The sequence below is a fragment of the Papaver somniferum genome, unplaced genomic scaffold (genome assembly GCF_003573695.1).
Source record: "Papaver somniferum cultivar HN1 unplaced genomic scaffold, ASM357369v1 unplaced-scaffold_123, whole genome shotgun sequence".
In the NCBI taxonomy this organism is placed as follows: Eukaryota; Viridiplantae; Streptophyta; class Magnoliopsida; order Ranunculales; family Papaveraceae; genus Papaver; species Papaver somniferum.
The window spans coordinates 2,067,321-2,080,122 of NW_020621381.1; the positions used below are offsets into that span (position 1 = coordinate 2,067,321).

The 12,802-nt window shown below is 35.3% G+C and overlaps 1 long non-coding RNA gene and 1 other non-coding gene across 5 annotated transcripts; both read left to right on the forward strand.

Annotated features, from left to right (window-relative positions):
- Positions 1–307: 307 nt before the first annotated feature.
- LOC113330986 lies at positions 308–5,182 on the forward strand. 4 transcript variants are annotated; one of them, XR_003350622.1, is made up of 11 exons: positions 308–787; positions 912–959; positions 1,071–1,137; positions 1,480–1,617; positions 2,541–2,591; positions 2,734–2,870; positions 3,894–4,030; positions 4,189–4,296; positions 4,375–4,503; positions 4,593–4,686; positions 4,786–5,182. It is a non-coding gene; the product is annotated as an uncharacterized LOC113330986 (long non-coding RNA). The 4 variants fall into 4 exon arrangements; XR_003350620.1 differs by lacking the exon at positions 1,480–1,617 and having other exon boundaries at positions 4,127–4,296; XR_003350621.1 differs by lacking the exon at positions 1,480–1,617 and having other exon boundaries at positions 309–787; positions 4,155–4,296.
- LOC113331103 lies at positions 2,127–2,206 on the forward strand. Its single transcript, XR_003350702.1, has one exon. It is a non-coding gene; the product is annotated as a small nucleolar RNA snoR14 (small nucleolar RNA).
- Positions 5,183–12,802: the final 7,620 nt, after the last annotated feature.

A 12,802-nucleotide genomic window follows, 5' to 3' on the forward strand; every position in this document is an offset into this window, starting at 1 on the left:
CAAAAGCAAATGATATTGAAAAATAGCGACGAGTTCTAGAAAAAATCCTTAAGACATATGGCTTTGCTCAACTTTGGAAACCAATGGTGTTAAGATCTTTGAATGTGATGTGAGAGGATTTCGGTTTTGATTTTTTGAGCATAAGGCTTAAATTTGTCAATGTAGTAAGTAAGAGATAGTCCAGAGTATTCTAATGTCTAAGCCTCATTTTCTTTTTCTTTTCGATGTCACTGTGGTACAGTGATGATACCAATCATTTGAGTTTGAATCTCTGCAACAATAAATTTTCCTTGATCAACACGAAGTTCTCTAATCACATATCTACCGTCCAAATGTTTCCTCAATCCATATGACTTATTCTATCACCGTCCAAATTTTTAGATAAATCCCTTTCTAAGTTATCTCTCACTTCATTTTTTTCCCTCGTCTCTCTCTCTCTTTGTTGCTCTCAAATCTAGCAAAAGGAAAAACCCTAACAACACTGCCGCCATCTTCACTAACTCACTCACCACCACCACTAAGGAACATATTAGATCTGTTAGATGCATAAATCAAAAACATAGAATCAGTCTCAGAATCCGCCTCCTCTTCATTCACTCCTTTTTCTGATTTCTTTTTCTTCCTCACCCATTCTCAGATCTGTAACCTCATCTCCTGTAAATGGTTTCAGCAACTATAGATCGGCTGATACTCATTATTAATCTTGTGATTCTTAATGTTTATCATTAAGAAACAAGATAGAGCTACAGTATTGAATTAAGACATTATTGTAGCAATGGCTCCTCTGGTAAGATTCAAATAAAAGAGTATTTGTATTTTTTTTACTAGATCGTTCGTTTTTCATGAGTTAGGGTTTTATTCAAGAATTGAGATAATGTTCCAACTGGGTTTGGTTGTTTTGATAATTTCAGGGACTCACCAATAACAGAAGAATTATCAGAAGATTTACAAGCAATTAGGTAATTCAATGGTTCATTTTATGATTACTTCTATTTCCTTCTGATTTCGATTTTTCATGAAAAAGAAGCCCCGGGTCTTTTAATTTGGGTTTGTACTCATCTATGTTTCAGATGGGGGTTGGATTCGTAATGAGGTTTTTTAAAAGAGGGTCAGAAGAGGACTGGAGAATTTGATGAGGTAACAATTGCTTTCTTGGTCATATGGAATTGTTGTTATGTAAATGCCTCTCAGAGTAGACATATCAGTATTTAGGAGATTTTTTCTTCCAATTTTCAATCTCGTATTTGGTTTAGTGATGAGGCATAAGTTGATTCAGTCTTTTTCTAGTTCTTAGAATTTGATTTTTTCTAGAGTTTTTTGATTTTGGACTTGAAATTTTTTTTAGTGTTTTCAATCTAGTCCTTCAATCAGCTCTGATACATATAATTCTTGCATTTGTCCTCCATGTTCTGATTTATTTTTGTTGCTTGGGTTATTAATTAAATTTTAGTTTTGATTTGCCTTCAATTTTTTTAATAGAAAACGGCCTTCAAAAAGGCTAATGATCCCCCTCAACAGTTGGTAGAAGCCAAACTGGAGGAACAAACCAGTACATAGAGGAATTGTTCAGTTTTTCCCATTGAGCAAGCTCATGTGCAACAAAATTACAATAATGAGGTTGGTAAGAAAAAACACAAGCTACTAAACTAGAAGAGAAAATAGAATGTCCTTAAAGATAGCATCCATTCTAGAGTCTCCATCGAATATGCCAGATGAAAATTGATCAATGAGACCTTTAGCATCACTCTCAATGATAATTTGAGTGAATTTTTCCTCCTTTGCTTTCTTCAAGGATGCCCAAATATCTATGGCTTCAGCTTCTTCAGCAGACTTTACTTCAAAAACTAAGGAAGCACAAAAGGAAGCTTTGCTTGCGAAGTTCTGCATCACATATCCTGCACCATTAGCTCCAGCAATATCATCATAGGCTCGATCAGTATTACATTTAATCCAACCAAAAGACGGGGGCATCCATTTGTCACACAGACTAACAGATGTAGTAGGAGAGATAGTTAAGCAAGGCTTTCTAGTCAAGAGCATACCTCTAGCTCTAGCTAAAACTGCCTTCGAATAATTGGATGTGGAAACTTGTGACCCTGATTTCCATCTAAAATTCTGAACTCTAAGCGAAATGATGAAAAAAATTCATTGCTCAATCCACTGAATTTTGTGATGTTACTCTTGAATCTCGACAGATTCTGATCGCTCTGGTAATTAGAAAAACACCTAACTTCAACCCATGGTCTAAAGTGACTGCAGTCTATTTGGGTGTTAAAAGAATGGATAACTTAAGCATGGTATCTTAAAATTCATTACTCTAGAAATGCATTTCAATAAAATGTCCCCTGTTATTGTTCAATTTTTGCCTTTGTAGTATTTCCGTTTATGTCGTGAATTTTAAGGATGTTTTCATGAATTGCTGGAAATGCAGAGGTTCCTTACACTTGTTGGCTTAGTTGGATTACGGTTCCTTAAACTTGTAGTATTATACCAAATTTGTTCTATCCTAACTGTTTGTTTATTCTGTGAGGGGATTGAAGAAGCATTTGAAGAGGCTTAATGCGATGCTCAATAAACTTGGAGGCGCATTTGTAAGTAAATGATCGATTTGTTTATTTTCTATCATTTAAGACGGGGTTTAGATTAGGAGAGGTTCAACTAGAATGAATTGGTTTAATTATCTTAGTTTGTAAAGTGGTTCATTGTCTTGAGTTTTTAAGGTTTAATGTGTAGAGCATACCGGATTGGATTCGATGAGATTGGATAACGGTTGAATGTTGCAAATCGGAATCTCGGTATTGACAAGATGTGGAAGGCTCCCCAGAATAAATATTTTGTGCCCTGTGTTGATCATACTCCTAAGTATTCATGTAAATAAGCTCAATCTTTGTTGAATATACCTGTGTTTGCTTCTGCTGTGTAAATTCAACCTTTTCAATATATGATTAATTTTTTTGTTGCTTTTGGTTGTTTGATTCAGTTCCAATCTAGGTTGCACGGACGCTCCATCTTATGAGTCGTGTCCGCGTCCCATTCACGTCGAACACAGGACGCGCGTTGGACGCTGACACGACGCGTGTCCGATGCAAGACGCGTCTTGTTTGGACGCACCGATGACTAGGGTTTAAAGCATTTTCTTTTTCATTTAAACTTCTTCCTTTATTTTTACTATTGTTAACTAAATGAAGAAAGACAAACATTTAAATCAATCATTTAAGTCTTTATTAGGGTTTTCTAATTGAAAATGACATCACATATACCCTTGATTGGACATTTGTTGTTCTATGAATGCATTTTGATTGTGCCATGTGTTTACTAGTGATTGATTGCTTTGACCTTCGATGTGTATAAACAAACAATCTCTCTTTTTCTTCTGAAATTTATACATATGTAGCATTATTTTCTAATTTTTAGGATCAAAACACTTGACTTTGTTGTATAAATACATAAATATATATATAAATAAAAAATATGTATATACGTGTCCGCGTCCTAGTTTTTTGAGAATTTTGTAGTGTCCGCGTCGTGTCGTGTCCACGTCTGTGCAACCCAGGTTTTAATGAAGTCGCGTGGTTACTTGCTTATTTTTCACCTTCGCTTGTTGTGTTGTGTTTGTAGATTTCTATAGTCAGTTGAGTATAATTATTCAGTTGGACTAGCAGTTGACGTTGAACGTCTGTCCGCATCACATGATTATTTATATGCTATAGAATTTTGGTTCCACTTTCTTAACAGCTCTGAGATAAATGAGTATTCGAGGATAAGGTGAAATCCACTTTGTGGGATTGGAGAGATATGGAATGCAATAATATGGTTTAGAAGATTTGGGATATGTCATATTCTATTTGGTAGAATTTTCCAAAGGAAAAAAAATAACGCATGTTTTTCTGCAGAAGGAGATGCATCAACTGAATTATAATTGCAAGTGTACTCAGTTTTTGTATTATTGAGCACTTAGAACTTCTCCAATGGAACGTGGTAGCAGTTGCGTGTATTATAAGCACAACTGGTCTTTTTGGCAAGATACTAGGTGAGATCAGTTCTTATATTCATGCTTCAAGCATTTTGTTATAGACAATAACTTGACTTGACTATTTTATTTTTCTGATTTACAACAATTTCTCAGATGTTTTTTATCTCCATTATTTCATAAGTGCTTTAGCTAATGATATCAAAATCATGAAAAAGCTACCGAAGGAACTGGATACTGCTACCAGAGCAGTTACGCATTTCAGAAGCTGGTTGGGTATGGAATACCACCAAGATGAGATAGCTCGCATGTGGGATGGTTACCAGGTATGTTCAGTTGGCTTCTTTCATTGTAGACAGATTGATATAACTCAATATGTCTAAACTGGATATCATTTTATATAGGTTATTCGAGAAGAAAAATCCGATTTTAGCCTAGCTAACAATAATCTACCTCCGGATATTCATAAGCTTCGTTGTCGTACTCTTTATAGTGCCCTTCGTTTTTCGCCTCTGATGGAAGCTATGTGAAAGGTAGTTCGATCAATCATAATCCACTTTGACACATGCTTTGGATATATGGCTATAAGAATTACTGATGGATCTTGTCGAACTACTGACAGGAGAAGGCTGCATTAGCAGCTCAAAAATCCCCTTCCGCATTGAGTGTGAGTTCCGACATTTGGCCAGTAAACATGGAAAAATGCTCATGAGCAGGTGAGAAATGCATTGCTTTTTTTGACCTGGAGGTACTTTTATTTTTTAGTTTATATGCGTTTTGTACTTGAGGTCTCAAATTTTGTTATTACAAACTAGGCGGGTGCAAGTGTATCAACGCAATCTTTTCAAACATGAATGGGATGCTGCAGCGGAAAGAACTTAATGGTGAAGGTGTTTACAGAAGGACAAGGCCTCTTAGATACACTGCAGGAAGCGTGCCAAGAAGAAGGCACACATACCAGAGGAACAGGAGGACTGTCAATGGTGAGAGCTTAGTAAGTACAAAACCAGATCCAGGCTCTCAGTTGCTATCAATCCCTCGATGAAAGCCTAGGTTCCGTGTGTCCTTGATGTCTTAATATTTTAGTCAGTTTATCTTTTCAATGTACAATGAATATGGATGTGAGCACACAAATATGTTCCTAGTTTTTTGCTGTCTTGGTGGTTAACCAGAAGAGGTGGATGAATTTTCAAAATCAAATCCATATTTATTTTTGCATTATAATACTTTTGCAAATCACTCTCTAGCAGCTGAAATTCGTAGTTGGCTGAGGGCCTTCACCAAGTGAACGTCATCGGCCGGATCTTATGTTGGTTGAATTCTTCACCAATGTACACCTAACACCTTAACCAACCAACTACTTTACAGCTAAAACCGTCTACCAACTAAGATTTAATGGATAAAACTCATGACCATCAAAACATTGGGCGGTAAAAGTCCTTAGCCGACGACATGAAACACCTTCACCAAGTGAAATTCATCAAGTTCAATCCTTTAGCAGCTGACAACGTTTAATAACTGGCCACCTGTACCGACGATGTATTTGTCTTCAGCAACAAACAGGTTTGCAGGTGAAATGTTTCAGCAACAAATGCTTTGTACTTCTACCAACGACAGACAGTGGTAACTGGAAAATTGTGTCGACCAAAACTTTCGTCTATCCATTTAGTTGAAAGATATCTCTTCCAGCAGCATGGTTGGTCCAGGTCTTTAGCAAAGCATTCCATAGTCACAGAGCATACCTGTTGCCAAACTGGTTGCTAGAGTGCTCTACCCGCAAAAAACGGCCATGTACCAACTGAATCAGAGTAGTTGCTAAAGCTAAGTTTTCTTGTTGTACTATTGGTGACAAGCTATCGAATTTAAGGCTTGGGAGAAGCTGGGAGTTTTATACGTAGACTACTAATGGTTTTAATTGATAGATATATGCATTATAATCTTGGAAAAACTTGAGAGAAGCCTATGATGGTAGATAGGGTTATTGTTGCCTTTAAAACCCAATTTGAACATCATTTTTAGTCTGCTAGGACATATAGACAGATGGTTGTTTTGAAGTTTGATTACTAATTTTTTTGCTCATCCACTAACAGGAAGACACAACTCAGCTGCTATCAGGTAGATCTCTTCTTTTTTTGTAGACATATATGTCTTCTTGGCGGCTGAGATTACTAACTGATGACGTGCGTTTCTTTTATGTAAAAGTGATATGTTTTTTCAGTATATTTATCTTTCTTTCTCATTCCATCTTCATTGATTGATATTTTGCAGCCAACCAAGGAGGCTGATCTTGGTAATTAATATTCCCACAATGGCATTCTGTGACACGGGGTCATACATCATATATGTTTGCATCAGTAACAATTAAATGTTGGTAGGGATGGTTCTGCGAATGCGTGGCACAACTGTCCCAGGACTTTAGCTGGGTGTGATGGTAAAAACATCCAAATGATGTTTCCTTGAGATGCACCATATCACTATGTCTTTTTCATTTTTCGGTGTGATCAAATATAGTTTTCAATTAAAAATTAACTGCTAAAAGTAGTTTATTCTTCTCAATCACTTACAATAAGTGGTTGTATGAACTGAGTGCTTCTATTTTTATTCTCTGCTCCAATAATGCATATAATATCCAGAAATTGATGTTTTCAAGTGGATCTATTTTTGAAGCCAAAGATCAGGAAGCAGATGAGGGTGGTCCTCCGGATAATGCTAAAATCTTAGTCTATTTTTTCTTTCTATTCAAAGGGATGTCCTCTGTCGTAGGAGTGAATACATCTTTGGAGTCGGTGGCTCCAGCTGCCGGAGGGGAATTAAGGGAGCAGTAGACTTATATTTTCAGTGTGCAATTTGATGAATTATTGAAAGAAAAGGAAAGATTGTTTTGATAACTACAAACAGAGAAGTGTACAAAGTACTTATAGTCAATAGTCACAAACCGACTATGACTTTACACACAACATGAAAATAGACTTGAGTGACCGGTAGGTAACCTGTACGGATAAGTACAGCTCATACACAGTTGTCACTAACTGAAAATAATAAAAACACACAGTGATAAGCTCAGGGCACTCCTAGACTAGCTGTAGCTTCAATTCTTCTATCAGCCCCCCTCAAACTGAGCTGTGAATGATCTAGAACGCGTAGTTTGGTTCTGAGAAAATCAAACCTGGAGGCTATTAATCGTTTAGTAAAAATATTTGCAATTTGTTGATCTGTAGAGATGTAAAACACCTGCAAAGTTTTGGACTGAAGTAATTCTCTAATAAAGTGAAAATCTATAGAAACATGCTTCATTCTGCTATGAAGAACAGGATTAGAAGCTAAGGCAATTGCCCCTTTATTATGACATCCAAGTGAAGGAGAAGTATCAAGAAAGATGCCCAAATCTTTTAGTAACTGGCAGACCCAAAGAACCTCAGCTGCAATATGAGCTAAAGATCTGTATTCAGGTTTTGTTGAACTTCTAGTAACTGTGGGTTGTTTCTTGAAGGACCATGATATTGGATTGGACCCAAAAAATACACAAAACCCACTGGTAGACCTTCTATCATCTGAATTACCAGCGCATTCTAAGTCAGAGTAAGAAGATATTGCTTGTAGACCCTTTTAAAGAACAATACCATAATCAATAGTGCCTTTAAGATATCTAAGAATTCTCTTGGCAGCAATGAGATGAGCTGAAGTTGCATTACTCATATGCGGGCAAACTTGATTGACAGAATAACAAATTTCTGGTCTTGTCCAAGTGATGTATTGTAATGCACCAACAAGAGACCTATATTCTGTAGGATCTGAAAATAAATCTCCATCTGTAAAACTGAGTTTACTGTTTGTTGTAGCTGGTGTAGAACAAGACTTAACTCCCATCATGTTTGTCTTCTTGAGAAGATCAAGAATATATTTTTACTGAGACAAATGCATAGCTGAAGTATTCCTTTTAATCTCTAGACCTAGAAAATAATGAATATGACCAAGATCTTTAACTGGAAATTGTTTACCCAAAGAAGATATCACTTGATCACAAAATACATAAGAAGAGCCAGTTATCAAAATATCATCCACATATATAAGTTCTATTGTAATATGAGAATCTGATTTGTGGATGAATAATGAAGTATCATCTAGAGAAGTAGTAAAGCTTAGAGATAAAAGAATATCCATCAACTTTTCATACCTTGGTTCCTGTTTAAGACCATAAATTGATTTATGTAGTTGACAAACATAGTCAGGATGGTTTTTATCTTGAAATCCAGGTGGTTGAGTCATAAAAACTGTTTCATGGAGATCTCCATGCAGGAAGGCATTACTTATGTCTAGCTGTTTAATAGACCAATCATGATGAACAACTAAAGAAAGTACTAACCTGATAGTAGTAGGCTTTGCTACTGGACTGAATGTTTCAGTATGGTCAAGTCTTTCCTGTGGTGGTAGCCTTTTTCTACTAGTCTTGCCTTCAATCTCTCAATGTGCCATCAGGATTGTACTTCACTTTGAAAATCCATTTACACCCTACTACATTTTGAGATGGATAAGGTGGTACTAAGGACCATGTACCTGCATCTTTTAGAGCAGTATATTCTTTTTCTAATGGAGGTATCCATGATGGATTCTTGATAGCTTGAGAATAAGATGTGAGTACTGAAGGAGTAATGTTGACCATGAATGCAGCTGGGAGAGGGTATTTAGTGAAAAAGTACACTTTGGGATTAAAAATACCATGTTTTGATCTAGTTGTCATATTGTTTTTGGATGTAAAAGTAGTAACAGTTGCGTCAGGATTAGATGCAGAAGCAGAAGAAGATGAATTACATACTGTTGGAGAAGCTTCTGTAACTGTAGGAATAAAATTGATAGGTTGAATAGAAGAAGCTTCTGTAGATATGGCACTGATAGCTGGTGCCAAAGATTTGTCAGACTGAGTTGCTGGAATAACTGGAGTCTGTGTGTTACTGCTTGCATTATGAAAATAATCCTTTATTGAAGAAGAATTAGAAACTTCAAAAATTTTATAGGCAAGAGAAGTAAAATGATCTTCATCAAATTTCACATGTCTAGACAAGTAAACTTTTCTTGTTTGAGGATCAAAACATCTGTAGCCTTTGTAGGATTGAGAGTACCCAAGAAATATGCATAGCTTGCTTCTTGGAGCAAGTTTATTCTAAGCATAGGGTTGTAACCAGGGATAACAAGCACATCCAAAAACTCACATGTTTGTATAAACTTGAGCAGAACCATAGATAACCTCATATGAAGAAATAAAGGAAATACTTGCAGTTGGTAGCCTATTTATGAGATAATTGGCTGTCTGAAAAGCATCCACCCAGAAAGAATCATCTAAATTAGCTTGAAGTAATAAAGTTCTCCCAACTCCAACTAAGTGTTTGTGTTTAGATTCAGCTACCCCATTTTGTTGTGGGGGTATGAGGACAACTGTATTGATGATGAATTCCAGTAGAAATAAGGAATGTATGCAATTCTGTAGCTATAAACTCTCCCCCTCCATCTGTTCTTATTATCTTAATCTTCAGATCAAAATAGTTTTGTACTTGAATGGCAAAATCAACAAAGACTGATGCAAAATTAGATTTTCTTATTAAGGGAAAGATCCAACAATATCTGTTGTAATCATAAATGATGTTACAGTAGTCATTGTAGCCACTATTTGATGATACATGACTGGGACCCCACAAATCCATGTGCAATAATTGCAATGGTTTATTTGATATAAAACAAGAAATTTCAAATGGTAGTCTATGTGATCTACCTAACTGACAACCAGTATAAAAGATAGGCTGTTTTGAAAGATTAACATCTAACCTATGACAAACTCTTTGTAAAGATTGAAAAGAAGGATGTCCAAGTCTTTTTTTTAGAGTTGAAGCAGAAATTTTAACAACATCAAGAACTGAAGTAGAAGCAGCATCTGAATGAGGTAGAATTGTTGGGGAAGCTCTAGATATATCAGACAAATGCATTAGATATATTCCATTCCTACTCTTCCCTTGGAAAATACTCCTCCCAGATTTGAGATCCTTAATATAGAATTTATCATCCTCAAAAGTTATACTACAGTTATTAGCTTTTGTAAATTTATGAACTGAAAGTAACTTGTGAGAAGCAGTAGGTACATGTAATATAGTTTGTAAAACAACTTTATTATTAGCTAAATTTTTTGTAGAAGTACCTATGTCAAATATTGACATACCTTCACCACTTGATGTAGAAACTTGTTCATTCCCAGTATAAGATTGACACTCAGTTAAGTCAGAAGAATCTGAAGTAATATGGTTTGTTTCACCACTATCGCCTACCAGGGATTTTCTCCAAAAATGTCAGCTGAAGCCATCATATCATGTAAGTTTTGTGGAATTAGCCTTCCTTGGTATGGGAAGTTCATTCTGTGATGACATTCAATAAAATAATGACCAATTTTAAAGCAGATCTGACAGAGAACATGATTTTGAGATAATCTTGGTGCAGCAGGAGAACCAAATGGATTTCTCATGGGAAAGTTAGATGCTGAATCTGTAGAGGGTAATGTATTGTAGTATGAAGGTGGAGATGGTATGTATGAGTTGGATGGTCTGAAAGATGGAGTGGATCTTGGTGGGAGATATGATTGATATGGTTGAGGAGGAGGGAATCTTGGTGGATAGGAAGGTTTATGTGGTCTATATGCAGCAAATGCTTTTGATTCATCAGAAAGAATAGCTGACTTAGATCTATCTTTTAGGATAATTTCTTCACTCAGTAGTAGGCTATGAAGTTCTCCAATGGTAACAGGTGTATTTCTAACTCGAATTGAGGTTGAGAAAGAATCAAACATAGCATTAAGACCATTAAGAATGTAAACTATCATCTCACTATCACCAATTGTAGATTCGGCCGCTGAAAGTGAATATGAGATCTTCTTGATTTCATTCAAATAGTTAATGATAGAAGTGTTAACTTGTTTAAGGGAAGACAATTTCATCTTGAGTTGAAGAACGTGATTTGAAGAAACAGATGCAAATCGTTCCTCAATTGATTTCCATATATTGAAAGAAATAGTCGGTTTTGCAACATATGAGATGACATTTTCGGAGATAGTCGACTGAATCCAGAGAATCAAAGTTTGATCTTCAGCATTCCAATGAGTATATTCAGGATTAATCGTCTCTTTTGGATCAACATTTCGAGCAACATGCACAAATTTGAGTGTACAAGGATAAGATCCATCAATAAAACGAAGAACATTAAATCTTTTAAATAAAGGTAAAAGTAATGCTTTCCAGGTTAAGAAATTGTGACCTTGTAGCTTTAAAAGAACTATGTGAGAGATAGTATTGAGAGAAATCTTAGAAATATTAGATTCCATGATAGAAACAGTAAAAGAAAATCAAGAAAAGTTGCAGGTGTTGAAGAAAAAGTTTCTGGTTTTAATGGCAGAAACGAAACAGAAATGGAAATCAGGCTCTTGTGGCTCTGATATCATGATGAATTATTGAAAGAAAATGAAATATTGTTCTGATAACTACAAACAGAGAAGAGTACAAAGTACTTATAGTCAATAGTCACAAACCGACTATGACTTTACACAAAACATTAAATAGACTTAAGTGACCGGTAGGTAACCTGTACGGATAAGTACAATTCATACATAATTGTCACTAACTGAGAATAATAAAGACACGCAGTAATAAGCTCAGGGCACTCCTAGACTAGTTGTAGCTTCAATTCTTCTATCACGATTAAAATAGTTATGAACTGTTTTTTCCCAACTTGATTATCTCTTTTTGTATTGTGTACTTTGTTTTCGACATATTCATTGTGATTTTTTAGATAATGTTTACTTCATATTTTTAGATTCTCCATGTGATGAGCTAAAGGACAATTTATACTTAAGCTAAACTTCGACTTCGCATATTTACACAGTTTACTATCTTTTTTACGAAAATCTTAGCATTTTGTTCGGTGACACCACACAACTCAGAGGCTTTACTGAGAATGGATTAGCAACATATATTTTAAGTAGATTTACTAAAAGATAAATGGAGGATTGGAAAACACAAAATTGGTTAAAAAGACCAAAATCAACAATTCATGGGTTAAAAAGACATGTAAAATTTGATACTTTTAAAATAGACAATAATGTGAAAATAGGCAGGATGTAAACAGTTTCATCCTACCCATTTTGAAATACTTTTTCGTATTTTTAATTTACATCAGGATGCATCCAGTTTCATCCTCGCTCTTTTTTTAAGTTTAAGTCAGGATGAATCCAGTTTCATTCTTGCTATTTTTTGGTGTCCATTTCACCAATACTAATTTTTACTTGTCCATTTGAACCATGTTTTAAAAATATTTGGACAAATGACCCATTTTACGATTGGACAAATGACCCATTTTCCGATTGGACAAATGATCCTATAATTAAGAGCTCTGAGGTCAATACGTAACTTGAGAGGTGTCAGAGAAAGTGGTAAATCAGATAAATAAGGGTTTCATGCTGCTGCATTACCGCTTTAAGTATCATCACAAAACTTTGGCTTTTAATCTTAAAGCTACATCATATTTTCGTTACTTGAAAGATTCAGTTGAATTCTTTTTTTTTGCTTCAAGGGAGTTAATTCGTGTTGCCGTAATCAGGAACATATGACTTAAGTAAAATTCGACTAATTTCTATTTATCAAAATTGTAATTCTTTAGTCCAGCATTTATAATTGACAGTATCTATTCTGAATGGATAATGAGAACCCAGACACAACTATGGAACAAAAATTATGTGTTAACTGCCTGTGTAAATGTTTTTTTTTTCTTTCTAACTATAAGCATGGACATGATAGGCGTGTA